Genomic DNA, 27899 nt, shown 5'->3' on the forward strand with positions numbered 1-27899 from the left:
TGGCATGTAGTCCTGTCGCACATGGCACAGTTAATGCGGACATGCGGTTTTGTGGCCTTTGCTTGCACATGTCTGTGAAGTCCATGAGACTGCGGGGTGTCCTATTTGTCATTTTATGCTTTAGAAAGTTGCTTACGATGCACCCTTTTGCCTGGTACTGCACCTTGTGCGGGCTTAGCAAGAACTGACTGCCCAACACTACTACCCAGCAGTCTCCTTAGCATTATGTCACCAAAGTGTGTTCACAAATGAAAGCCTTTTGACTATCTAAGTCAAACCACATGCATTTTTTAAAAGTTGATTTTAAAAGTTCAGCATCTAAAACACGGGGCTCCTGCACGAGACACAATGCAACGGTCAAAGACGTCCTTCTAGCACGTTACAATGCAAAAATGTCCCCTTATGATGCAATTTTGTTTCTTTGTCTTGAAGTCACAGATTTAAATGTTTGTGTGTTCATTTGGGTCATTTTGTTAAATTTTTTGTTCTCTCTCTCTTTCTCTCTAGTGTGGCTGGAATACTTCTGAGGAGTGTTGCTACCTCTTGTTCTTCAGTACTGCCATTTGCAGTTTGTGGTGGAGCTGTTTTGCCACCCCCTGCAGGCTGGAGGACCAAACTATCACTGCCTCCTTTTACAGCACAAAGGACAGCAGACACTCATCTCTCAGTCCTACAAACCCATTGCCTACTGCTTCTATCATCCTCTGTTCTACAATGAACCCATCATGACCTACAGAGACTTCAGCAAAAAGGTGAAGACAAACTTTCAAAACAGACATTGCATAAAATTAGGTCAGACATACTGAAACAGAATGTATTTCTCTTTTTCTCTGTCTCTGTAGATAGAGAGACCAGTGTGTAAAGTGTCTCTGGTGGATGTATTGTAAGGGATCTTGTGTGTGTGTGTGTGTGTGTGTGTGTGTGTGTGTGTGTGTGTGTGTGTGTGTGTGTGTGTGTGTGTGTGTGTGTGTGTGTGTGTGTGTCTGGTGGTGTTTAGCTGAATTTATGATCCACTTTATGCACACGCACGCCATCCAGAGTAACGAAACCTATTTGGAGATCCTGTCGCGCTGGGTAAGTCTGCGTTACAAGGTAAACAAATTAAAAGGAACCCTCTCTGATCATCCAGACACCATTTATAAGAGCCTTAAATATCCTATTTATGTACTCAAGGAATTCCAAGATATATATCAGGAGCCGCAAAGCCTGTCCCTTATGATGCTGGTTCCTAAAGGAACTGTTGACAGTCCTTAGAGTTGTTTCAGGATCTAAAAGTGAAAGAAATTAAAACTAAAAGAAATTGTGTCTGGAGGAACTCCAGAGGGTTCAGCTAGTGTGGAAGCTGAGCTCCAAATGGTGCATTTGAGTATCTTTACATTTTTACAAATGTAACTCCCAAATATGATAACTGGAAGGGACTCCCTTCTTAAAATCTAAAGGCATCTAAAACCTTTACCCTTCACAATGTATTTTCAGTAAAAAGTTTGTCTTTTTCTGGTTTGACAGCTTGAATGAAAGACCTGTTCAAGGCTATATACAGAGAAATTGCATAATAAACATCGCCACTTCTAATCATTCAGTTTGCTCATTTACACCAGTTTCGTACACTGACCTGCAAACTCACCAACGTCACTTGTACAAACAAGTACAAAAACCTTAGAAACTTTGGACTGCTGCGCCACATCAGCTCTTCCTGTGTGTGTGCTAATTAGCATGCATTTGTCACGCAAATTAGGCTTCTAATTTACATGTAGGCTAATTTACATTTACATTTACATTTATTAATTTGGCAGACGCTTTTATCCAAAGCGACTTACAAAAGAGGAAGAACATCAGCGAATCATCTTAGGGTGACAGTGGTACAAAAAGTGCCATATTACAAAGTTTCACTATCATCAGAATAGTATACAAAACAGATTTAAGTGCAACAAGAAATGTAAATATATATATATATATATATATATATATTTTTTTTTTATTGACCGGTTAAGTGCTTTTGGAAAAGATGTGTTTTTAGCCGTTTTTTGAAGATAGAGAGTGAGTTAGCTTCCCGGATTGAGTTGGGAAGGTCATTCCACCACCGTGGTATGATGAAACTGAAAGTCCGGGAAAGTGTTTTGGTGCCTCTTTGTTTTGGTACGACAAGGTGACGTTCCTTAGCCGACCGCAGGCTTCTGGTGGGAACGTAGCTCTGCATAAATGTTTTTAGGTATGCTGGAGCAGACCTAGTGACTGTTTTGTATGCCAGAATCAAGGCCTTGAATTTAAAACGTGCATGAACCGGCAGCCAGTGGAGAGAGACAAAGAGTGGTGTAACATGTGCTCTCTTAGGTTCATTAAAGACCAGACGTGCTGCTGCATTCTGGATCATTTGGAGAGGTCTAATAGCAGATGCAGGAAGGCCTGCAATGAGAGCGTTACAGTAGTCCAGTCTAGTTATGACAAGGGACTATATAATTTGAATATATAGGTGCCTAAAAAATATAAAGATAAAATAATGTGCTGATCAATAATCGCTAAATTGATATTTTATGACATCCCTAATACAGACCCATATAAAGTGTGATATTATAAAGATATTATAAAGACAAGATGTTGTATTCAAAATTAGATAATACATTTTTTTTTCATTGTATATTACATATTTTCTGAAAAAAATAAATTTTATTAGTAGTATTACAATATTAGAGAAACATTTTCAGTTCAATGTTTTTGTTAAGTGCTTTGCACAATAAATGGTGTTCCAAAACAGCTTGCCATACAAAAAACAAAACAATTCCATACAACCAGCAAGCAAGCAAAAGATGTCAGTGGTGATGAATTACACCCAAGAAATATACAATTCATATTCAAAATATTCTTAAATGTATGTTTACATGAATGAGCGATAAACAATCTATCCAATTTTAAGGGTGTTTGAAAACCCTTTTGTTAATGAATTTATGTGTAAATTCTGCTCAGTTATTATCCAAATTAGTGTGTCATTCAGAATTTATGCATGCTGTTATAGTATTGCTGGTGTTATTTTGGGTTTTAAGTATTTGTTAAAGTGTTTATTACACTATTTTCTTGCACAGACGTTCGCAATGAAACACACTATATCTGCTACTCTCCTGTGCAGCCCTATCTGACTTCCTCACTTGCTGTCTATTGATCTGTGGAAGTTGCTGATTTGTGCTGCCTGAACTTTGATTCAGAAACACAGACTCGGCAAGAAAGCGCAGGGTCTAATCAGCAGCACACTGGAACACTGAGTCATTATCGCCGCTTTGTACTTGTGTTTCCAACAGAAAAGGCTCTCAGCAGAAATTCTCTATTCTCTCCTATATCTGAAAGCTTTTAGCTCCATACTAGTGGTTATAGGAGAAGTCTGATGCCATTCTCAGTTTCCTGTGACATACACAAAGAGAGAGAGAGAGAGAGAGAGAGAGAGAGAGAGAGAGAGAGAGAGAGAGAGAGAGTGGTATAGACAGGTGAATAAAGAGCGATTAGACTAGAGAGGATGAGGATGATATTTCTGAAGTTTAGTACAAAATAAATCTAATTTAAGGACAGATAATCCATAACTTGTCCACTGACCTTTTTCAACACCACGATTTTAGGTGACAATTGACATTAACGCATAAAGGAAAGCATGTATATTACGTTCTGTAATTGGTCACAATTTCTTTAACAATCACTTTTGCTATCACAAGTTCACTTTAAATTACTTTTAAATGTGAAATATGAATTTTTAAAAGTTCAAATATTCCAAGGTCATTAAAGCTGCATTTATTAGAAGAATGCTGTTTAAATAGTATTATTTGATGGAGTACAGTAGGTAACACGTCAAGACATGTGAACAGTCCAAAATATTTAATTTCAACTTTCCATAAATCAGTTAAAATTGTCCCTGGACTAGTAGATGACATCACATGTGCACAAATCCTGAGTGATAGACTGAAATTGACACGTGGAGCTCATTTTGCTCCCTTTCACTGCACTCTGAGGGGTTAAGAGGGAGCCCAGACAAAAATCAGGATACAGCTCATCACTGAACAGCTCTTTCATTTCAACTGTTTAAAGGGCAAATGTCTGTGTGAGAGATCAAACACGCGGCCACTTTAATGTTTCATATCATCTTACATTGTAAGTTTCCTTTCTTTTTATCCATCCCCTCTCTCTCTGTCTTTCTATCTATCTCTCGCTCTCTCTTTCACCTGCAGATGGTTTGGCTTTTGCTTTAGTACCGTTTATCTATGTGAAGTATCTGGTCTTGTTTGGTGCTGTATCTCTGGTGGTCAAGCTAAATGGACTGGACCTGGACACATTGCCACGCTGTGTCAGCATCATGTATCGTTTCACTGGGATGTGGAGGTAAAATACACACACACTTTGGTCCCATCTAAAAAGCTCCAATCTTTCACTTCTAAGGCTTTGCTGACAAACCCATAGTCCTTTGTGTCCAATACGATTTTGAGGTGGTTCAGGAGCATCGTGCACTACATCGGTGAACCAACAGGGGGCAGAGCTGTGTTGCCATCACTCTGATTGATTGAAACGATTGTTAAGTGGTTTAAGACTCACTTACATTTATATAAGTATACTTACAACCATATATACATGCACATTATGACAATATAAGATTCATGCTATCTTTTCTGTTTAATGTTTTAGCTGTCTTAAGAGTATATAACCAAACTGTATTCAAAACCAAATGTAAAATTTTAAGAATTGGTCATTGCTAAACCCTCATTGATTGGCCATTAATCTAAATATTGGGGAGGACATGTCTATAGTGGCTACGGTTCTTAATGTCTATAGTGGCTACGGTTTCTGGAACTTGAATAGCTAAATGCACAGGATTGAGTGTTGGGCTTCTCTCAGGAAGTGCTCTGATGTCCCGTGAGAGGAAGTAAAACAGGCTCATACATGCAGGCCTCCTACCAGCTGATTGGATTTCAGTCTAAAAGCTTCATGAACATTAACAGCATTGCAGCTTGAATGCTCTGGAGCTCCAAGGCAACTGATTTTTGTATCTGCATTGGCATTGTACTCTTTAAACATGAGAGGAAATGCACATTACTGACATTAGAAGGTTATGAAGGATAATTTGTTGCCTTATGTTCACTCACTTTTAAATTTAACTTACAAAAAATTACCATGGTGGTATTACCACTTTTTTGGACATGGAACCATGGTACTACAGTTATTGTTTCGACAATAAAACTGTGGCTAGGGCTGTCACAATTATGAAATTTGGCTACAGATTAATTGTCATTCAAATAATTGCTATTCATTAATTAGTTAATTCAAGTTTTAGGGCTTGTCACAATTATGATGATAAATTGTCATACAAATTGCCATACTTCTTCAGGTATATGTGTGCTTACTAGAGGACGGCCGATAGTGGATTTTAACAATACGATAAATAAGGTTGTGGGAAAGGCCGATAACTGATTAATCAGCCAATAGTTTCCTGTTACAATGCTCTATTTTAAGGATTAACCAAATTACGCTTTTTATTGCCTATATATTGACTAGATGCATATGCTGGCATGGCACTTTTCTTTGCATGCCCTCACTTCAATTTAACTAATTTGATTATCTAATTAAAATAACAAATATGCATTAAAGTAGGACAAATATATGGATGAATTTTACATTTAATCCCCCCAAGGTGTTTGTGTTTATTTTTATTTCACTTCTAGAGTCCGATTTTATACTGTTGAACCAAGCGGTTCTAACTGTAGAATCTTCCAGCTCTGGCCACAGAGGAACATGGAGGAATAATAATTTAAAAAAAAACTATCGGCAACAAGCAGCATAGATTTTGGCTGATAACCGGTGGTTCCAAATATCAACTATTAAGGATTAATCGATCAAACTGATATATTTGGTCTACCAATACTTAATACAAACAAACTTTAAGAAGTAATTTATTTAGATTTAACTTGGGGTCATATAATAAAGTATTTTTCAATATTTCTCAAAGGCCGTCATTGTCTTTAGGATAGAGTAGCACTTGTCTTTTGTTTGCTGTGTAATCCAGCATGTTTTGTGTTTATTAGAAGAACTGCCCAGTAGACAGCTGCTGAGACTATGAGAGCTGGAAAGGTTAATCATCAGTTTACCTATGTGTCTATGAGTGGTGTTGAAGGTGATGGAGTTTAGAGTATGAATGAGAGCTGAAATTAAACAAATATGTGCTGGAGAGTTTAGCAGAACCTGCTGTAAAACCCCATCTGGCCTCAATCCCACACAGAGCAACAGAGCTCAGCTCTTCAGGACCCAAAAGAGTGCAAACACACACCCAAATACACACACACACACACACACACACACACACACACTGTCTTTCTAACAGCTCAGCATAGCCCCAACACACTCACACACCCTGATATACTTTAACACCTACTGGTCCCCAGGCTGGATTTACACACACACACACACACACACACACACACACACGTACATCTCTGTGTTTAATGGTTTGGAACTACCCGGCTGCACCATACAGAGTGGAGTCAGCACCTCATACTGCAGGAGAGTAAAACTGACACAAGACTCTGATTACAGTGCAAATGTCCTACAGGGAGAGAATGAGAGAGAGAGAAGGACAGAAAGAGAAAGAAAGAGAGATAGGGTGAAAGAAAGATTATGTCGCTCTTGGCTGCATTTAAGAGCATTAGTGTTGAGTTCATACTGGAGATGGTTGTGTGTGTACTTGTATGTGTCTCACATGCATATACAGTATGTGTGTATATGTTGCTGTGTGCATGCATGTGATTTACAGTTTTTTCCAACTGCTTACACACGTTTTCAAAACTATGTCTCCTTTTTTCAAAACTCTACACACAATTCCCAAAACTGCACACACAAATGCAAAATGCCTCACATCTCCTTCAAAATGTAACACTGCAAACACGTCAGAATTAAGCATTTGCATCAAATGGCAAACACTTCTTTCATAATAGTAAAGGTTTGGATATACCATGTAAACACTGTTGTTCTAACAGTTGTTCTACACAGTAGCATACAACAAAACCATAAACATATGTAAACCAAAAGGGGGGGGTGTCACCAGTGTTAAGCTATGCTTCATATATTCTCTGTGCTGGGTGTGGCCACAATACTTTGTCCACATCACAAGACACGTTTTCTCTTGCCAAACATTAAGAGAAGTATCTCCTAGCATGGCGTATCCAACCTTGGACAGAGGCAACCTCTATGTCCCCACATGCGTCCTCCATTGCCTGGAGAAGCGGAATGCGGGCATAGGGTTGGCGATCATACACTTTCCAGCGGCAGGCTGAGAGGAATTCCTCTATGGGATTTAGAAAAGGTGAATATGGGGGTAGGTACAAAACTACAAATTGTGGATGGGTGGCAAACCAATTTTGGACCAGAACAGCCCGGTGAAAACTAACATTGTCCCTTATAACCACAAATCTAGCAGGCTCCTGATCTGGATCAGGGACAAGCATTGTGTAAATTGCATCCAGAAAAGTGAGGATATGGCCGGTGTTTTGGTGAGGTTGAAGCCAACCTCATCCACAAAAATAAATTCATGGCGAATTACATGGGCATCCATCTCCAATACTCTCTGTAACAGACAAAAGGATATACAGATGAGTAAATATGGTATGTCTGAAGTACTGGAAGTAGTGTTGCATACATAGCTCTACAAAGTCATGTCGCAGATTCTTGACTCTGTCAGAGTTTCTCTCAAATGGCACCTTGTAAAGTTGTTTCATTGTCACTTGGTGCCGTTGGAGGATGCGTTGTATGGTCGACAGGCTTACAGCATTGATGTTGTTAAATATGGTGTCATTATTCAAGATATGCTCTCTTATCTCTCGAATCCTAATTGCATTGTTGGCCAAAACCATATTTATAATTGCAGTCTCTTGTACATCTGTAAACAAGCGTCCTCATCCTCCATGATGTCTTTGCCTTTCCACTCTGTACAGAATTCAAACACAGTATGTGTTCAGCATAGGAACTGTAAACAATTTACAAAAAATTTAGTACAGCATGATAACCAACCTCATTCATTCAATGCAGTGCAGTACTGTAAATGGATGGCTTAGAGTTACAAATGTTTATGCAATACTATGCAGTCATACGTATTTTATATTGCATTACTGTAATGCTAAAATAGTCATTAGATAGTTGCATACCTGTTCTCATTTCTGAAGGTTCGAACTATGGACGCCACTGTAAATCGACTGAAGTTGGGCTGGACTCTCAGGTCAAACCGTGGTTGATCACATGATCAAAAAGTGTTGCCCTAATCTCATCAGAGATGGCTCTCCTTCCTTCTCTTCTTTGCCCTCATCCTCGTCGTCCTCCTCCTCTTCCTCTTCCTCTTCCTCCTACTCCTCCTCCTCCTCTTCCAACTCTTCATCTTTGAATTTGTCCTCATTGTTGTCCCCTGCCTCTCCCTCCTACTCCTCTTGCTCTCTGTCCATTGTTGCCATCCATTGTTCAAAACAGGTAATCTGTCCTTTGACCTATTTATAGGACTATACTACAGTAAAGCAGTGATTGGTTAGTGATCAGTTAAGCAATTAGTGTTTGTACATGTGAGGAGTGTGTGTGTGTGTGTGTGTGTGTGTGTGTGTGTGTGTGTGTGTGACCTGGTGAATAAGTGTAGCATTTTGATTGGTTGTGTTTGGAAAAGGAAAGCAAGTCACTTCCTGTTAGATTTTTGTGTTTTAGGTAGAGAATTTTGTGTAGTGTTTTGAAAAAAGTGTTTTATGCAATTGAGTCAAAGGCTGAGAAATAGCTTATGGTTTTGGAGATTTGGTGTGTAGTTTTGCACTTTGAGTGAGAGGTTTCAAAAATTGTGACATGAAAAGATTTTGTGTGTAAGCAGTTGAAAGTTCTATAGGTTGCTATAAAAAAACGGTACATTTGGATCAACATCTATATACGCACAGTTTTTTTTTTAGCTCTATACCATTCTTCTGAGTCCTTCCTTTAGCTATCTAATCACTCTCAGTACTCATGCAGACACACATGTTTACTTGGTATGTCCTACATCCAAATGAGGATATAATAGACTTCTATTCTTTTATATAAAGATAATTTGAATGAAAAGTGCACTTAGTACATTTTGTTTAGGTTGCACTTGCTGTTATGGCAGACGTCTTGGACTTTAAGATCATGCAGAAGCAATAGTTTCCAGTTACAATGCTATTGTAGAAAGTCTCTATTTACAGTCACCATGAGCAATCTTACACCGATTATGCTTAATACGTCCTTACACCAGCAGGATGCTTACACCGATTATACCTAATATGTGTAAGGTCATGTAAACTCCTTAAACTGCATTACTTTATTGGGGTATGTTCATAAATGACTTAAGAATAAACCGACTGGCACAAAGAGTTTTGCCCAATACCCCATTTTGCATTGCATGTAAACACCTTTACCGCCGTTCTTACCGGCATATTCGGTAAGTATGCTTACCGGTAAGTTTACATTTTGACATCATAAGCAGAGAATAACTAATGATTTCAAATCTCATGTTAACATGGTTTCCGTGCGTTGCCAGATTATTTTTATAACCTGTTTTTTGGTGATTGCTAGCAGATTGGTGTAAATGTAAATGCAATCATTGATTTATTTATTCCATGAGCAGAAGTATCCATTATAGAGGCGTTAACAAGATGTAGTATTATACATGCAGATGAATTGCAGCCATATGATTTGAATCTAGAATTTACCCAATCTTAATCCTGGAATTTTACAATGTCATAAATTTAAAGACTTTGGTGACAGTGAGTCTCACATCTGGCCAATAAAACTAACAAAGAGACTTGTCTAGATCCCATATGACTTGAAAACTTCTCTGCAAAGAAGCCCTAAATTCAAAGGTCAAAGCAATAAAAGACAGAACACACACTCTTGGAGTTCCTGAGAGACTCGGCACACACAATATTCTTTCCTCCGATATAAACCAGTTTGCTACACTTAGACTCATCAGATCGTGCGATATTGTGATCATTGTTCAGCAAACAGCATCTTAAAAAGGACATTCCTTAATCCAGGAACATCTTACACAAAGTCACAATACTTTGCTGAATCAATCCTATAAAATAAACAAAACCGCATAGACCCACATATAATACCTAGTCTTACTAGGTGATTCTGACTATTGCTTTGAACTGTGGTAACTTGTATAACTGACAAATTAATGATTATAGCCTGTTACGTGCTAGCATGTTCTTCCCTCCCCTTTCTGTTTATTGGTTGCTCTGTTTTCTTCCCTCTGCTGTTGGTTTCTTCCTGTTTCCTGCTCTCTGCTATCCTTGAGTTTTAGGTGCTGCTATTGGTCGGAGACAACCAATCATCGGCTGTGGTTCTGATATAAGACACTCGGGAGAACGGAAGGGAGGGGGCTTGGACTGTTTGTTGGTTCGTACTATTGTTGTTGTTGAGAAGTACTGACTTTGTGGTGGTTCGCTTGCTTGTCTTCCTAGTATGAGTGTGTTTGCTCACTGAGGATTGTTCTGATCTCAAACTGGCACCAGCCCGGAGAGAAGAGAAAAGGGAAGTACGTCACGTGACCTACATTGAACATACATGTAGAAGTACCATTGTTTAACTCACTAGGGAAGGAGCATGTGCAACTATGTGTAACTTTTGTTTGGTTAGTTAATGAAGTTTTAGTTATGGCGTTTCGACGCTGAAGAACTTTTTATTTTCTTTAAACTGTTTTTTTTCAGTGAGTTTGGGGGATTAGTAATTGAGTGTTTTTGGTTTTGTTGTTTTGTTTGTTTAGCACCGCTCATTTTCTTTCTCTCTGTGGCTTATTCTTATTATCATTTATTTTCTTTAAACTGTTTTTTTTTCTTCTTAAGTTGTATATAGCTGTAAATAAGTTGATTTTGTTTGTTTTCATTTATTCATTGTGTGTACTGAAAATAAAGCGAACCACCTGTTTGCAGTAACTTGCTGTCATTGATTCAGTCGCCCACAATACTCCCCAGAGATCAAAACTGTAGGAAAGTGTTTCAATTTTATTATGTACGTCTTCCTCATACCTTTAACCATCTGGAGACGTAACATATCCTGATATACCTCTTTAAAATGTGTGTAATGTTTTATCAATTTTGTATAACCAATGAATAAACCAGTATGATTTGTAACCAGGGATTGTCAGGTTTTGTTACCTACACATATAATATCCATGAAAGAATGTCATGTTTAGAATAAGCCATGAGAATAATATCACTCCATTAAGTGAATTAATCATAATTCACTTTTATTAAAGCTAATTCCTTACAGTAGAAATTGTGAGCAGATACAACGAGACATTGTATTATGATTTTAATGGTGGAGAATTTTATAATGACAAATAATCTAGTTATTTGTCATTTATTTATTTTATAATGGTTGTCGAACGTGACTAATTCCATTATACATTTCATTACCTAATAATGTACAAACAGTTTAATTTAGTTCACAGCTTACATATTTCAAGAACCTAAATTTCTTTACAAATAATGGCGTGAGAAGGTGGGCACTTTAACAGTTCCCTTCTAAATTCATCAGTACAAATATCTTACAAAGATAAAAGGAGAAATGCTGATCATGTGACTTCACGTGAGTGTACATGATTTTAGTTAGGTTTTGCTATATTTAGCTAAAATCGGTTAACAAATTTGTCCCAATGTATCGCTGAGTAAACACCCCTCACACACATACATGTGCATAAATGTGGTGAGAATCTCTAATGGTGGGGTTAAAATTGTTCTCCGCCCTCTTCATCATAAATGGGCAGCCCATCTGGAGTTTAGTGGCATCATGGAAAACTCTGTGTCTCTGAGCTGTGAGGAGCCTGTGTTTACAAACTGGTTCTGTCAGGCCAGTTTTATCGAGTGAACTCTGAAGAAGAGAAGCAGCCCTTTCTTGGGTAAAACAGCAGGAAGCTGAGTGAACCCGTTATGTGAATCTCACTTTCAGTCTCATTAATCACTATTTGACTCATGGACTTATGAATGACTACACATGATATCCCAGCCTTATTTTGTCCTCTGTGTGTTTTAATAGCTCCTTGTTTATATACTGCAGTGTAATTGAGAAACATCGATAAATTGACTTTAACTGAATTGAATGGCAGCTTTGAATCGTGTTTATTATTTTTTTTTTTTACATCAGAAACACACTTAAATGAGAGTATGTGGATGCAGACACTTCTAGCTAGGCAAGCTCGATTTCACATGTAGCGTTTCAAAACGTGTCAGAGCGCAATTTATAACACAAGGCAAAAAGTATGTTTACTGCCATGTGAAGGGAAAACGTAAATTGTCTGCTTCAACCATCTATTTTCCCTTTCAGGTCAACTACTGTCATGATGGAGATACATTTTGAAGCATTTTGCTCTTGACATGATAGTCTAATGACATAGACGTCTGAAGTTAACTCTATCACCCCTTTGAGTAATGAGGTTTGTTAGTGCCACAGTAACGAAACATTGCACAGGTAGTTTCAAAGGGACCATGGGCATGCAAAGGGACGGCCAAGCGTTTATGTTTGCATTTACAGGTGAAATTACGTCTGCTTAACTAGTTCCTTCTGCCTTCCCGAATAACTTTATTTCCCCAGAGCTCAGGTAGCTTTCATCAATAGATTCTAAAGAATGCTGGGAATTGCTAGAATTAATCAAATTGTCTTGGACCATTTGATTTAGAGATCATTATGTTTTCCAGACACAACCCACTCCCTTCCAAACACACACACTTTCTCTATCTTTTGTTTTGTCCCACTATAAAGGCCAAAGTATACTTTGGTTTTCCACATTCCAGATCGGATCATGCACAGTATGTGTGATGTAAATTTCATCATCCACACAATCTTTACACACTGTCTGCCTGCGGACCAGTTTTTCTTACGGACAGTCCTTGTTGGTGCATGCTCCTGCCATCAACGTACTAAAAGGGCCTTAACTCTCTGCCTCTCTCGTCTGTCTTTTTGTGATGTATCTAGTTCTCTTGTAAACAGTTCACTGTCTGACTGAATCTAATTACCAAAGTCAATCAGATTGATTGTTGCTGGTCTATGGGCTCATGAAAACTTCATGTCAGAGCTCTCCAACATGTAAGCTAACATCTTCTAGAATGTGTTAGTTTCTCTTCATACAGGCCTGTTTTTAGAAGAAATAGCTTTTTACTGCTGTCTCTGGGGTCTTGTGTGTTTGGACTAAATAAGTGACAGACTTAACTGCAGACTTATTGCCAGAAAACTGTCTGTTGGTGTCAAATTCAGATTGTGTTTACTCAAATTGGATAAGATGATGGTCTCTGATGATGAGTCTCCAGATGTCTTCACTGTTGTTGTTGTTGTTGTTGTTGTAAATATCCATCTATCCATCCATCCATCCAGCCATCCATCCAAGGTCAGAGAGGAAAAGAGGAATGAATGTGAGGATAACAATAAGAGAGCATATATATATATATATATATATATATATATATATATATATATATATATGGCTAAAGTTCACACCTGCTCAGTGACACATAGGGAGAGGACGCGGAAGAGAAAGTCCTGCTGAGAAACAAATTGAGAGTTACAAAAGAGCCAAATCGATATTTGCTGTCATGATGTTTTGACATAAGCTACATTGGTAAAAAATTAAGAGAGACACCCTGTGTGATCAGTGGAATAGGACTTGTTAGAAGCATATTAGATTAGTTTTATCATTTTATTTTAATTTTACTTTATATAGCTGTTAATAACTGAGATGTTCTCAAAGCAGCTTTACAGGTTCTGAAGCCTAGAATTCACTGTCAAACTAAATATATTTATTCATGGTGTTTCTAGGCAAGCATCACTATTACTTTAGCTCATTCTCCGGGATAGCGATTTGAACAAAAGTATTAATCTTTTATGTGTAATTCAACCACAAATGTTTGTTAAACGGACATGAGTATTACCTAAAATTGTTCATTTTATTTCACTGATTATGTGTGTATCAGACTTGCTACAAAACCCAGTGTCATACTACAGCGCAACTAAACAAACTGCAAAACTGTTTGGATATCAGGTAATTTTGAGATTGTTTCAGAAAATGCCACTGTTTGTCCCATGAGATTCATTAAAACGGTTTCTTCAAGCATCTCGTTTATGCAGATTTTCCATCTCTTTTCATCTGTTCTGGTTGCAAATGTTGACTGATTAAACACAAGTTTGTATTGTGTCATGTTCTACACAAGCTCACCATCTGTATTTAACCCCTGAGCTCACTCAATACTGTCTTTTTCTTTTCAGACACTTTGACATGGGGCTTTACAAATGGCTCATCAGGTAAGATTAATCTATTTCCTCTTATTTTGTGTGGGTGTGTGTCTGAGAGAGAATGAGGTTTTTATTATGCTATGGACACAATTTTCCATTGATACAGATTGAAAAACACATGAATAATTATCATAATCAAAAGCATAATCAGAGAACAATTACATGCCTCTGGTACATAATTCTGGCATAATAAAGTGCTGAGTATTTAGCATCCATTACCTTTTTGTTCTTGCTAGTTTGAGAACTTTTTCAACTCTCTTTCTTTTTTGGGGTGGGAGTTGGGATTTATTGATACAGACTATCTAGACAGCAACACATTTTCTGATGTTCACATTCAGTTAGCAACAAGCTGTCTTTGTATTAAACTTTTAAACCCTTTTTTAATGTTTGATGTTTTTAGTTTTAACTATAGCTGGAGATGATCAGTTTTATCAAAATGGACCCTATTAACTTTCTCAATACACTTTTCTGGTCTAATTGTGCACGACTCATCTGTGCATGTTATGTTTGTCTTCATAATCTTTCATCACAATGTAATAACTTTCCAATTGTGGTCACCTAGGCCATGCGGATATTTGTTAATGTTAACCAAAAGCCAAATAGCTATTTAGGTATTGAGTTGGCAAACTCGCATTCAGATCTGGCTCTGTTCTGGTATAGAAAAAAATACTTTTCACAATCCAAACAATTCCCACAATTTCACAATTCCCAATGGATAAAAGTCCTGCTCTGTTATTTTTTAAATTCAGAAATTAATTACACTCCATACGTAATAAAAAGTAAAACTAAAAAAACTAATCTTAACAGATTTCCCAAACATTAACACCAAACTCATGCCAATGGTTTAGACAGGGTTGATATGTCAGGCCACTCAAACAAAAACGTCTAGGTTACTGTCATATCCCCATTCCCTGATGGAGGGTACGAGACATGTTGTCGATTTAGTGACACTAGGGGTCTCTCTTGAGAGCCTTGGTTGCCTCTGAACTTTGAGAAAAGGTCAATGAGAATTGGTGAACAGAATTTTTGTCCCTCCCCTGGAAATACGGGTATAAAAGGAGGGAATCGTGCATCTGTTTAGTCAGGTTTTTTACAGAGGAGCCGAGAATAAGGTTTGGCCATTACAGCGGTTGGTATGGTGTTGTGGCAAGAGGGACACAATGTCTCAGGGTTAGTAACCTAGATGTTCCCCTTCTCTCACTCACTCGACGTTGTGTCGATGTAGTGACACTAGGGGTCCCTATCCAACAATGCCATGACACTGAACCATGTTACGTGAACTGCTGATGCAGGTGCAAGCAAGCTGTTGCGTGCCAAAGGAGCAGACCACATCAGACTGCACGTAACTTTCCCCAACGCCACATAAGACATCATATGCATTTTAGGTTTCCGGCATCCCTGAGGGGGGTAACAAGCGACAAGCATGGGAGCAGGCCACGCCAGCCACAGCCTTTTCTCTCTATATGTTTTCTCCATTAGAGTGGTAGATGCGGCTGGGGCCATCTAACACTATAAATGCATTGGGGAAGGTGTTCTTTTTCAATCCTTTTGGAAGCCACACATGGAAGAGGCACAGTGGTAGGTCCTGCCTGGTGAGGGAGGAACCCTACAAACACAGCGACCGGGGGCAGAGGGGACTGCTCAAGTGAGACACGGGTCTGCAGAGAGGGGTACTGTACCATGGAAAATACAACACAGGCACCGACAAAACAACACCGACAAAAAGAATCGCAACCCTTTTGGCGTAGAGAAGTGCTGTCGCGAGGAGTGTGAGTTCCGAGAACCAAGTCCGAATGGGCCAGTAAGGAGCCACTAAAATTACTTGTTGCCCATCCTCCCTGACCTTGCACAACACCCGTGCAAGCAGGCTCATTGGGGGAAATGCGTATTTGCGCAGCTGTGATCTAATGCATCTGTCCCGAGGCGAGCCTCCAATAGGGAGTACCAGAGTGGGCAGTGGAAGATTTCCTGGGAAGCAAACAGGTCTACCTGTGCTTTGCCGTATTGGTCCCAAATCAGCTGGACCACCTGGGGGTGGAAACTCCACTCTCCACGCGTCCACTGCCATGTTGAGGCTGCCCGGGATATGAGTGGCGTGCAGCAACCTCCTCTGACTCCAGAGGAGGAGATGGTGGGCGAGTTGTGACATTTGACGAGAGCACACGTCGCCTTGGCGATTTATGTACGCTATTGTCGCGGTGCTGTCTGAACGGATCAAGACTTGCTTGCCCCGAATCAGCAGGAGAACCCTCTGCAGGGCAAGAAATACAGACAGCAACTCTAGGCAGTTGATGTGCCAACGTAGCCGTTGTCCTGTCCAGGAGCCAGCATTTGCATGCCTGTTGCACATGGTGCCCCAACCCAGTCTATGGTGACCACGACGCATCTGGACATCTGCTGTAGGGGAACTCCTGTCTGCAGAAAACAGAGGTCTGTCCAGGGGTTGAATAGCTGATGGCAGGAAGGGGTGAAGATCACACGGTATGTGCCATGGCGCCATGCCCATCTCGGGACTTGAGTCTGAAGCCAGTGCTGAATCATATGCATCAACCCGGGCGGCGCTACCGCCGCTGAGGATGACATATGCCCCAGAAGCCTCTGTAACTGCTTTAAAGGGACTGCGGTGCCTAGTTTCAATGAGGTGAGGCAATTCAGCACAACTACATGTGTTCATTTGTGAGGCGCACTGTCACTGACACTGAGTCTAACTCCATGCCGAGAAAAGAGATGCTTTGAACCGGGGAGAGCTTGCTATTTTCACAATTGACCCAAAGCCCTAAACCGCTGAATTTAGAGCTCAGTTGAGAACTCGCAGGTCCAAGATTGGCCACAACCCACCATCTTTTTTGGGTACGATGAAGTAAGGTCTGTAGAAACCCTTCTCCATCTCGGCTGGAGGGACAGGCTCTATAGCGTCCTTGTGTAAAAGGGTTGCGATTTCCACCCGCAGGGTGTTCGCGTTCTCGCTGTGCACCGAAGTGAAGCGGATGCCGCTGAAATGGGGCAGGCACCTGCCGAACTGAATCCTGGTCCTGGCCATCCAGCGGGACAGGTTGGAGAGCGAAAGCCACGCGTCCAAGCTCAGCGCGAGGGGCACTACGGGGACCATCACATTTTACGTACCTGGTGGGGCTTTGCAGCAGGGGGGAGCAGGTATTATTGCGTTAGGAGGCAAGGTTGCGTCCCGAGGCATCTGTGCTGAGGAAAGACTCAAAGCACTTACCTTGCAGGGGGCGGGTTGGTGACTCAGGAGGAGGTCCTGTGAAGGCATTCTCTGGACTTGTCAGAACTGGCCAGCCGGGGGTCTGTACGTGATACAGTCGCTGGTGTGGAGGCGAAGGGTCCGCGTCCAAGGTGCTGTGACTGTAAGTGTTTGGTGCTGGGCTGCCGTGAGAACGGTGTGTGTGTGCACCGGCTAGGTGACCCAAGGAATGAGGAAATCGCTCTTTTATTGACAATGTTGGTACCGCAGCCCGAAGGGGGTGTGGCAAAGGAAAAAAAGGAAACCAAGGCTTTTCTGCCTGGCCCTCCACCGGGAGATGGAGTGGTCTGTCTACCAGCTCCACGGTGAACATCTTGTTCCTCGGGTCATCCATCTCAGGAACGCTTGGGAGTCTTCCGGTTCCTTGAAGAGGTTCGAGAGACAGGGGGGCATACACTTCCTGTGAGGGGCTCTACGCGGGGGCTGAGAGCTGAGCCAGGTTAAGGCAGAGCTGCCTATTGTCTTACAGCCGCTGGGGGATGCCCTCAGTGAGCAGACGGGGCTCGGCTTGAGTTGGAACTGCGCCGAGGCATGATATGCTGAATCACCTCCATCTGCTTCTTTACCACCGAAAACTGCAGGGCTAAGATGTCGACGGTTTTGCTAAATAGGCCAAACTGGGAGATGGGGGCGTTGAGAAAGTGGGCTTTGTCGGTGTCCCGCATCTCGACCAGGTTCAGCCACACATGTCGTTCCTGGACCACGAGGGTGGACATCGCTTGTCCGAGTGCCTGCGCTGTGACCTTCGTGGCCCTGAGGGCAAGGTAATTTGATGAGCACACTTATCAGCATCAGGACTACCCAAGTGCAGATCTTTTAGTGCCTTGGCCTTGTGGACTTGCAGGAGGGCCATGGCATGCAGGGTAGAGGTCTCCGATGCAGCGGCGATGTCATCATCCAGCTCGAGGGATCTGAAGGAGACATCAGACTGGCTATGGGGTGAGCCGGTCTCACTTCGGACCCGGACGGGAGCGAACGAGCGTGCCGTGGAGGCGGGTGGTTCATGGGGAATAACCTGGCGAAACCATGCCCGCTGCACTCCCCAAATCGCCTCCATCGCCAGCCGTGTTGGCCTCAATCTCGTGGGAAGAAGGCGTGATGCGGGGTGGTGGCTGGAGTGGCCTTTCAGAAAGAAAATCGGCGACTACAATGTTACCATGGTCAAATTCTGGCAGTGAGAACAAGAGCCATCCACAAATGCTGCCTCGGTGTGATCGCGGCCCAGACACACAAGGCAGTGTCTATGACCATCAGAAGCGGAGAGATATCTGCTGCATCCAGGAACTACAAAAAGGCGGAAGAGAATCTTCAAAAAGACACGTCTTTAAAAAGACGTTCAATGCCAATGTGTTACTCTTTTATAGGAAATACTCTTTTAGGGGGTGTTTGCTCTTTTAGAAGCGCTGTCGAAGCACCCAGGGGCGTAGACTGCACTGTTGTGCAGAGAAGAGAAAAGCTGCTGGTAACGCGCCGTAGATCCAACAGCAAAAGCTCTGTAGAGGCGAGTGAACAGTAGTGAGAATTCCAGCTTGCTGAACACACATCCGCTCGGCTCCGAAGAAAAGATCTGACTAAACAGATGCACAATTCCCTCCTTTTATACCCGTATGTCCGGGGGAGGGTCATGCAAATTCTCACTGGCATTTTCTCAAAGTTCAAAGGCAACTGAGGGTCTTCCATCGACACAACGTTGAGTGAGTGACAGAAGTGGAACTATAGAGTTTTAAAATTACCACAGATCCCTTTTGTTTACATTCAGGAAATCAACATACTTACGGTGGTCTCTGCACATTAAGCTGGAATAAGAGAATGTGATTTAACATTGAAGAAATTACACCAGATTTAAAATTAAATATATAGAAATGACACATTTAGCAGTTAAAATTCTGAATGTTCCTGTTCTCATGTTGTCAGATTTCAAACCATTAAGGAACATTTTCTGAATGCTTTTATGATATGTGAAAATGTGATCTGCAGATTTGCCGCAGAGAGAGAGACTCACACTACACACTTAATAGCCCTGTAAATAAAAATAAACTCACCAAATGGCTCATTAACATTTAAATATAAATGCAAATCAGTTAATTATATATTTTGGCTCAAAATTATCCAATTTTATGCAAATGAGCTTCATAATGGGGTGTGTTACACAAACCCAGACCATCGGTGTTACTGGGAACTGGCAGTCGTTAATGAACAGTTTTATTTCAGGAAGACACAATGGATACATTTGGCACTGGTCATGGTTGGTCACCTAAGAGTCCTGACACACCGCTCAGCTCAGTCTCTTCTGCTATAGAGAATATTCTGCTTTTTGCTTGCACGTTTTTAACAAGTTGTTCTGTGACCTGTTTTTATGCTAGATACTTTTTTGACTCTTCTGTGACTTGATTTACATTCATACAGTAGGCAGAATATGATGAATATTATAATTTTGATGATGGCCTTTCCATTATCTGTCAAAAACAATTTTATTTTTGTTGTGACATTTTAGGTTGGCCAGTACAGAACTTAAAAAGGCAGTTACCGTATGCTTCCCAATATGTCTACCACATTCACACAGCAAAATATGTCTGTTGGTCCTGTTTAGGCCACCTCCACACACTATTACTCTGTATTAGTGGATGTTTTACACCTCTCATCCTAACTGGAATGGCATTTTCCTCCACCAACAAATTCGACTTTTTAATCGCTTTCAAGTATTGCATTCTTTTTTTTTTTTTTACAAATTTTATTGATTCTGTTCACAAAATAAATAAACATAACAAAAAATATGGAATCGAATTATATACATTAATCCCCTCCCCCAAATAATCCCCCGCCCGACACAAACATGCACTCCAGTGGTCATAAATAATTAGAACATTAAAAACAAAATTTAAAAAGTATACTTAAAAACATTAAGAATGCACATACACATTTAAAACAAAAATTCCACTACCCCTCCCTGAGAACCCTCCAAAAAAAAAACAAATATCTACCCCACTTCCTGTTAAACAAATCACATTTTCCCTGCCTTTTATATATTACTTCCTCAAATGCCGCCACCCCGCCCATCTCTTTGCACCACTCCTGAAATGAGGGTGCTCCAGCCGACTTCTGTCCCCTGACAATGATCCATCTGCCAATAATAACTCCAGCTAAGACCCAACTTTTACATGTCTAGCCCCATCGCCAGATACAGAGTCTGTGGCAAAATTAATATTGAGTGTCCAATACGTCACACATAATGCTCTGAACCCTCAACCAAAATTCTTAACACACCACCAAAAAAACATGGGTTGTGTCCCCATCTTCTGATTTGCATAGCCAGCAGGTGGGTGTGTCCCCCCTAGAGGGGGTCCAATAGAATTGATGTAAAATCTTAAATTGCATCAGGTGTCCCCTTGCATCACTAGATGTAGACTTGACATTTTTTATAATCCTTGCCCACACTCCTTCCTGCAATACCATGTTTATATTTTTCTTCCATAATCTCTTGAGAGAAGTTGAAGCTCCGTTCCTCAGACTGTGAATTAACAGGGAGTAATACACTGATACCTCATGACCTTTTCCAAAAGCCTCTAAACTCACCAGTGCGTGATCTGAGACTAAGATGTTTCTAATTGAGCAATCAACATCAGATGAAATGAGGGACCTTTTGGACTGATGAAAAGCATTTATAGTCCCTACCAGGCGGGTTCAATAGTCTCCAAATATCTGTAAGATTTATCTGTAAGACCAAGCTTTTTACACATCCCGTTAAGCGTCAATGTTGCCAGCAGCTTGCATCATCCCTTCAAGATCTATAAAAAAGCCTTGATCATCAGTGATAGGTACATAAATATTAGCCAAAATAAGACTTTGCCCCTGAATTTCTGCAAAACAATAATGAATCTACCTAATTTATCTTTAATCTGTTTGTGACATTTTAATTGTAGATGCTTACTTAGTGTAATGACTCATCTGCTCTTACTTGAGTCAGCACTAAAGAAAGCATGTCCACCCCATATCTTCCCACATTTTTCAGCTTTCTGTGGGGAAAGATGCGTTTCTTGAAGAAACGCAATATCATATTTCTTATGTTTAAGAAAAGAAATATCCTTTCTTCTTTTTATATGGTGCCCTAACCCATTGTAACCCGGACACACACACACAAGATGAGACAGTCACAATGTCGGATGAAAACTGCTTTATTAAATAAAAGCAGTCCAGGCAAAAGTACAAACAAGGGGCAACTCCAGTGAAGAGTAGTCGTGGGAAGCGTAGGGTCAGAAGCCGGGGAATCAAAGAGATAACAAGGGGGGAAAATCCAATGAGGGAGGTGAACGATAGCGGGGAAAACAGTTAACAACTAGGGCGAAGAACAAGACGAGACTAGCGGGAACGAAGACAGGCGGACGAGAGGAATGGGGGGCTGGCAAGCTAAGAGGAAACGAATCAGTGGGGAGGTCAAAACTAGACGAGACTAGCAGGGGCAAAACTAGACGAGACTAGCGGGGGTCAAAACACGGGAATCTAAATACAGGAATCTAAATACAGGAATCTAAATACAATAACCAACCCCCGTGAAACGGAAGTGCTGGGTATTTATAGGGGAAGGTGCAGGTGTAACTAATGTGTGGGGATCGGAAGCGCGTGAGTGCAGGTGAATCTAATGTGTGGGGATTGGAAGCGCGTGAGTGCAGGTGGTCATAATGTTCAGGCTGATGCGCGTGAGAAGCGAGCATGAGTCAGAGGGGGGAGATAGTTTACGAGCGAGAGCTCGTAATAGCAAAACCAGGCGTGGAAGCCTGAGGGAGGAAAAAGAGCGTACGAGCTCAAGGGGCGGAGCGAGGGAGCGGGAAGCGAGCACGCTCGCGGAGTGTATGTGTGCGTGCTCGAGGAAGCGGAGATGGGGCAGAGGAAAGGGGTTCGTGACAGTACTCCCCCCTCTGAATAGGACGGCTCCTGACGGCCGCGCTCGGCTGCGAGGAGCGCGAGGGGACAGAACGAGCGTGTGAGCTCGAGGGGACAGAACGAGCGTGTGAGCTCGAGGGCAGAAGGCACAAAAGGGAAATTAAACAGTCCATGGGGGTCAACGGGCAGTTCAAGGCAAGGTCAGGGGGAACATAGTGGACAGGCGGGTGGTTGGGAGGTCTAGGGGGCAGCCATAGGGCAGAGACTGGGTCAGGAGGTCTGGAAGGCGACTGGAGGACAGGGACTGGGTCCGGGGGTCTGGAAGGTGACCACCGGACAGGAATAGGGTCCGGAGGCTAGGGAAGAGGCCACAGGACAGGTAGAGGGTCAGGAAGTCCGGGCTGAGCCGTGAAAGGCGGAGCCGTCAGAGGCGGAACCGTAGGTGGCTCTGGAGCTGGGGTCCTGGAAGGCTCTGGAGGTGGAGCCGACGGAGGCTTTATGGGCGAAGGCCTGGAAGGCTCTGGAGGTGGAGCCGAGGGAGGCTTTAGGGGCGAAGGCCTGGAAGGCTCTGGAGGTGGAGCCGAAGGAGGCTTTAGGGGGGAAGGCCTGGAAGGCTCTGGAAGTGGAGCCCTTGGAGGTGGCGCCGTAGGAGGCTCCAGAGGTGAAGCCCTGGAAGGCTCTGGAGGCAGAGCCGAGGGGGGCTTTAGGGGCGAAGGCCTGGAAGGCTCAGGAAGTGGAGCCCATGGAGGTGGCGCCGTAGGAGGCTCCAGAGGTGAAGCCCTGGAAGGCTCTGGAGGCAGAGCCGAGGGAGGTGACGCCGTGGGAGGTGGCACCGTAGAAGGCTCCAGGAGTGAAGCCCTGGTAGGCTCTGGAGGCAGAGCCGGGGGAGGTGGCGCCGTAGGAGGCTCCAGAGGTGAGGCCCTGGAAGGCTCTGGAGGCAGAGCCGAGGGAGGTGACGCCGTGGGAGGTGGCGCCGTAGAAGGCTCCAGGAGTGAAGCCCTGGTAGGCTCTGGAGGCAGAGCCGGGGGAGGTGGCGCCGTAGGAGGCTTGGGAGGCAGAGCCGCAGGAGGCTCGGGAGGCGAATCTCTAGAAGGCTCTGGAGCCTTAGGGAGCAGAGCCGTATGAGGCTCGGGTGGCGGAGCCGTGGAAGGCTCGAGAGGCGGAACCCTAGGAAGCTCTGAAGTCTTTGGGAGCAGAGCCATGAGAGGCTCGGGAGGTGGAGCCGTAGGAGGCTCTGGAGGGGGAGCCGTAGGGGGCTCGGGTGGCGGAGCCGTGGAAGGCTCGAGAGGCGGAGCCCTAGGAAGCTCTGGAGTCTTTGGGAGCAGAGCCATGAGAGGCTCGGGAGGTGGAGCCGTAGGAGGCTCTGGAGGGGGAGCCGTAGGGGGCTCAGGAGGCAGAGCCATAGGAGCCTCTAGTGGCCGAGCCCTGGAAGGCTCGAGAGGCTTGAGGGGGGGAGCCATGAAAGACTCGAGAGACGGAGCCCTGAGAGGCTTGAGAGGAGGAGGAGCCCCGAAAGACTCGAGAGGGGAGCCCTGAGAGGCTTGAGAGGGGGAGGAGCCCTGAGAGACTCGAGAGGCGAAGCCGTGAGAGGCTTGAGGGGTGGAGCCATGAAAGACTCGAGAGGGGAAGCCCTGAGAGGCGGAGGAGCCCTGAGAGACTCGAGAGGCGAAGCCGTGAGAGGCTTGAGGGGTGGAGCCACGAAAGACTCGAGGGATGGAGCCCTGAAAGACTCGAGAGGCGAAGCCGTGAGAGGCTTGAGGGGTGGAGCCATGAAAGACTCGAGGGATGGAGCCCTGAGAGACTCGAGGGGCGAAGCCGTGAGAGGCTTGAGGGGTGGAGCCATGAAAGACTCGAGAGGCGAAGCCGTGAGAGGCTTGAGGGGTGGAGCCATGAAAGACTCGAGAGGCGAAGCCGTGAGAGGCTTGAGGGGTGGAGCCATGAAAGACTCGAGGGATGGAGCCCTGAGAGACTCGAGAGGTGAAGCCGTGAGAGGCTTGGAAGGAGGGGGAGCCCTGAGGGACTTGAGGGGTAGAGCTCTGGGAGGCTCGTGAGGAGGAGCCCTAGGAGGCTCGTGAGGAGGAGTTCTCGGAGGCTCGAACGGAGGAGCCCTGGGAGGCTTGAGAGGAGGAGCCCTGAGAAACTCGTGAGGCGGAGCCCGGGAAGACTCTGAGGGCGGAGCAGAGGTCTGCAGAGCCGTGGAAGACTCTGAGGGTGGAGCAGAGGTCTGCAGAGCCGTGGAAGACTCTGAGGGCGGAGCAGAGGTCTGCAGAGCCGTGGAAGACTCTGAGGGTGGAGCAGAACCCGGCAGAGCCGTGGAAGACTCGGGGGGCGGAGCAGAACCCGGCAGAGCCGTGGAAGACTCTGGGGAACCTCTGCGGTCTTGAGCACAAGATGAGACTGGGGAGAAGGGGCCCTCTTCCTTCTCTGACGTCTTCGGCCAACAGGGGATGTGGCCATGGGGACGGTCGAGGCTACAGGCGCTGGCTCTGGGGCGGTCGAGGCTACAGGCGCTGGCTCGCTGACCGTGGCAGACATGGGCGCTGGCTCGTTGGCCGTGGCGGGCATGGGCGCTGGCTCGTTGGCCGTGGCGGGCATGGGCGCTGGCTCGTTGGCCGTGGCGGGCATGGGCGCTGGCTCGTTAGCCATGGCGGGCATGGGCGCTGGCTCTCTGGCCGTGGCAGGCATGGGCGTTGACTCGCTGACCGTGCCAGGCTTCGAGACTGGGGCCGTTACAGGCTTCAGGGCTAGGGCCGTGTAAGGCTTAAAAACGGGGGCCGTGTAAGGCTTCAAGACGGGGGCCATGTAAGGCTTCAAGACGGGGGCCGTGTAAGGCTTCAAGACGGGGGCCGTGGTAGGCTTCGAGACGGGGGTCTTGGTGTGGAGCGCTGGTTCAGTGTCTGCCTCCCCCAAAGTGAACGAGGAACCAGCATACAGTAGGGCGAGGTCAATAAACTGAACCAGGTTGAGGGGGCAGCGACCACCAGGCATTAATGATGAGGTTGGCTCATTCAGTCCACATTGAAAAATGGTCTTCAGAGCCACCTCATTAAAATTCACCTGGTACGCCAGGACACAAAAATCCATAATATAAGCCTCCACGGTTTGGCTCCCCTGACGCAAACCCACGAGTTGGGCCGCTGGGTCCATAATGTCGAGGGCGGGGTTATGGGTTACACAACCGCTGCCTCGCATAAAAACCCCTTGGTCAGCGTCTGAAGAGCCGAAAAACCTCTCCGGGGGTGGAGAGCTCACGGCTCTCGGACATGCATAGGACACATAAACGGGCTCAGGGGCAGACACAGGTGAAACCGGGTGAAAAAAATCAGAAGCAGCGCATACCTGCTGCCCCTGGGCCGTGAGCGCGTGGTCATCACTCCCAGCTGCAACTCCGCGCACAGAACGCGCCGCGACAATCCGCTCTATTGAGCTGCGCGAATCCTCCGCGCGAAACATTGTGACTGTCTGCAGTGAGGTTGGTTATTCTGTAACCCGGACACACACACACAAGATGAGACAGTCACAATGTCGGATGAAAACTGCTTTATTAAATAAAAGCAGTCAAGTACAAACAAGGGGCAACTCCAGTGAAGAGTAGTCGTGGGAAGCGTAGGGTCAGAAGCCGGGGAATCAAAGAGATAACAAGGGGGGAAAATCCAATGAGGGAGGTGAACGATAGCGGGGAAAACAGTTAACAACTAGGGCGAGGAACAAGACGAGACTAGCGGGAACGAAGACAGGGGACGAGAGGAATGGGGGCTGGCAAGCTAAGAGGAAACGAATCAGTGGGGAGGTCAAAACTAGACGAGACTAGCAGGGGCAAAACTAGACGAGACTAGCGGGGGTCAAAACACGGGAATCTAAATACAGGAAACTAAATACAGGAATCTAAATACAATAACCAACCCCCGTGAAACGGAAGTGCTGGGTATTTATAGGGGAAGGTGCAGGTGTAACTAATGTGTGGGGATCGGAAGCGCGTGAGTGCAGGTGAATCTAATGTGTGGGGATTGGAAGCGCGTGAGTGCAGGTGGTCATAATGTTCAGGCTGATGCGCGTGAGAAGCGAGCATGAGTCAGAGGGGGGAGATAGTTTACGAGCGAGAGCTCGTAATAGCAAAACCGGGCGTGGAAGCCTGAGGGAGGAAAAAGAGCGTACGAGCTCAAGGGGGCGGAGCAAGGGAGCGGGAAGCGAGCACGCTCGCGGAGTGTATGTGTGCGTGCTCGAGGAAGTGGAGATGGGGCAGAGGAAAGGGGTTCGTGACACCCATTCACATTCCACGTGGAGAGAGACAATCCATTCATATTAACATTTGACATTTTGACATATTAGAAAAAATAGATTGTGTGCCAAAAATACCACATTCCTACATTAGTGCAACAATCAAACCCCAAACTTCCCCCTGAACCAAACAAACAGACAAAAGAAAAATGTGTGCATTAACCCTGGCACGACTGCCGTCCATCTCTCTAAACTCAAACAGTCCATGTATGCCTACGAGACCCTCTGCGACAGCTTTGCCATCAGATTGCTCAAGCGGTGTTTCTATACAAATTTTGTGAGACAGAATTACCCAACAAAAGATAATCTATAAAACAAACTCCAGCCAATAGGTGGAAAACACACAAAGAATGTGTAGATTCATCCACATAACAGTCCCAAAGGTGTGTTCCTCAACAAAAAAATAACTCCAGCCGCTAGGTGGGACCAGGACAAAAAGAAACAAACGAATGTTCAGAATGGTTCTTCAAGTCCTCCAACTTCTCCCAGACATGCTCCAAATCCACCTTGGTCGCTAACGGATTAGCAATTAATTCCCTCTCTGATGACTCCAGATAATCAGTCCATTTCTTGACATCCCCTACTCTTGTAACCACCACAGTGAATTCCATCTTAATGGCATTGATTGATCGATCGATATATTACAGCAAGATCCTCCAAGTCAGCAACGACCTTCCTCAGCATTGCTGACATGTTCAACATTTCTCGCAGAATTTCCCCCACTTCTCTGACCAAATCGACTCCTGGGCTTGAGGCCTCCTCGCGGGTGCCAGATCCCGAAGATTTTAAATTCTTTGAAATATTGTCTTCCTAGGACAGTTATGGAACCACGTCAGAACCTCGCATGGCATCATGTGACCAAGTATTGCATTCTTGAAAACGATGACATAGTGAAACGGAAAACAGAGTTTAACATTTGGATTTCATTAGTTGATTTGCATTTTTCAGACATTTAAATACTGCAGAGAAATTACACAATCAACACTGACATTGTTTATAGTTTGTGTACTTTGGGAAGTAGTTTATGTGTGTGTTTTCTGTTAAGCCTATGATGTATGCTTGTGCAGTCTGGCGTGATAATGCACACACATTTACAATCTAGCATTCTTAATTATTGATATCATACATTAGTACATTGCACACAACTATATTTTTAGTTTGTATGAAGAGTAATATTTCTGGAAGGAAGTCA

The 27899-nt window shown here is 44.0% G+C and overlaps 1 pseudogene; it reads left to right on the forward strand.

Moving 5' to 3' along the window:
- The window catches only part of LOC127656751 (protein-cysteine N-palmitoyltransferase HHAT-like), a 47739-nt pseudogene that overhangs the window by 12187 nt on the left and 7653 nt on the right, over positions 1-27899 (forward strand).

The sequence above is a fragment of the Xyrauchen texanus genome, chromosome 16 (genome assembly GCF_025860055.1).
Source record: "Xyrauchen texanus isolate HMW12.3.18 chromosome 16, RBS_HiC_50CHRs, whole genome shotgun sequence".
NCBI classification, from domain to species: Eukaryota; Metazoa; Chordata; class Actinopteri; order Cypriniformes; family Catostomidae; genus Xyrauchen; species Xyrauchen texanus.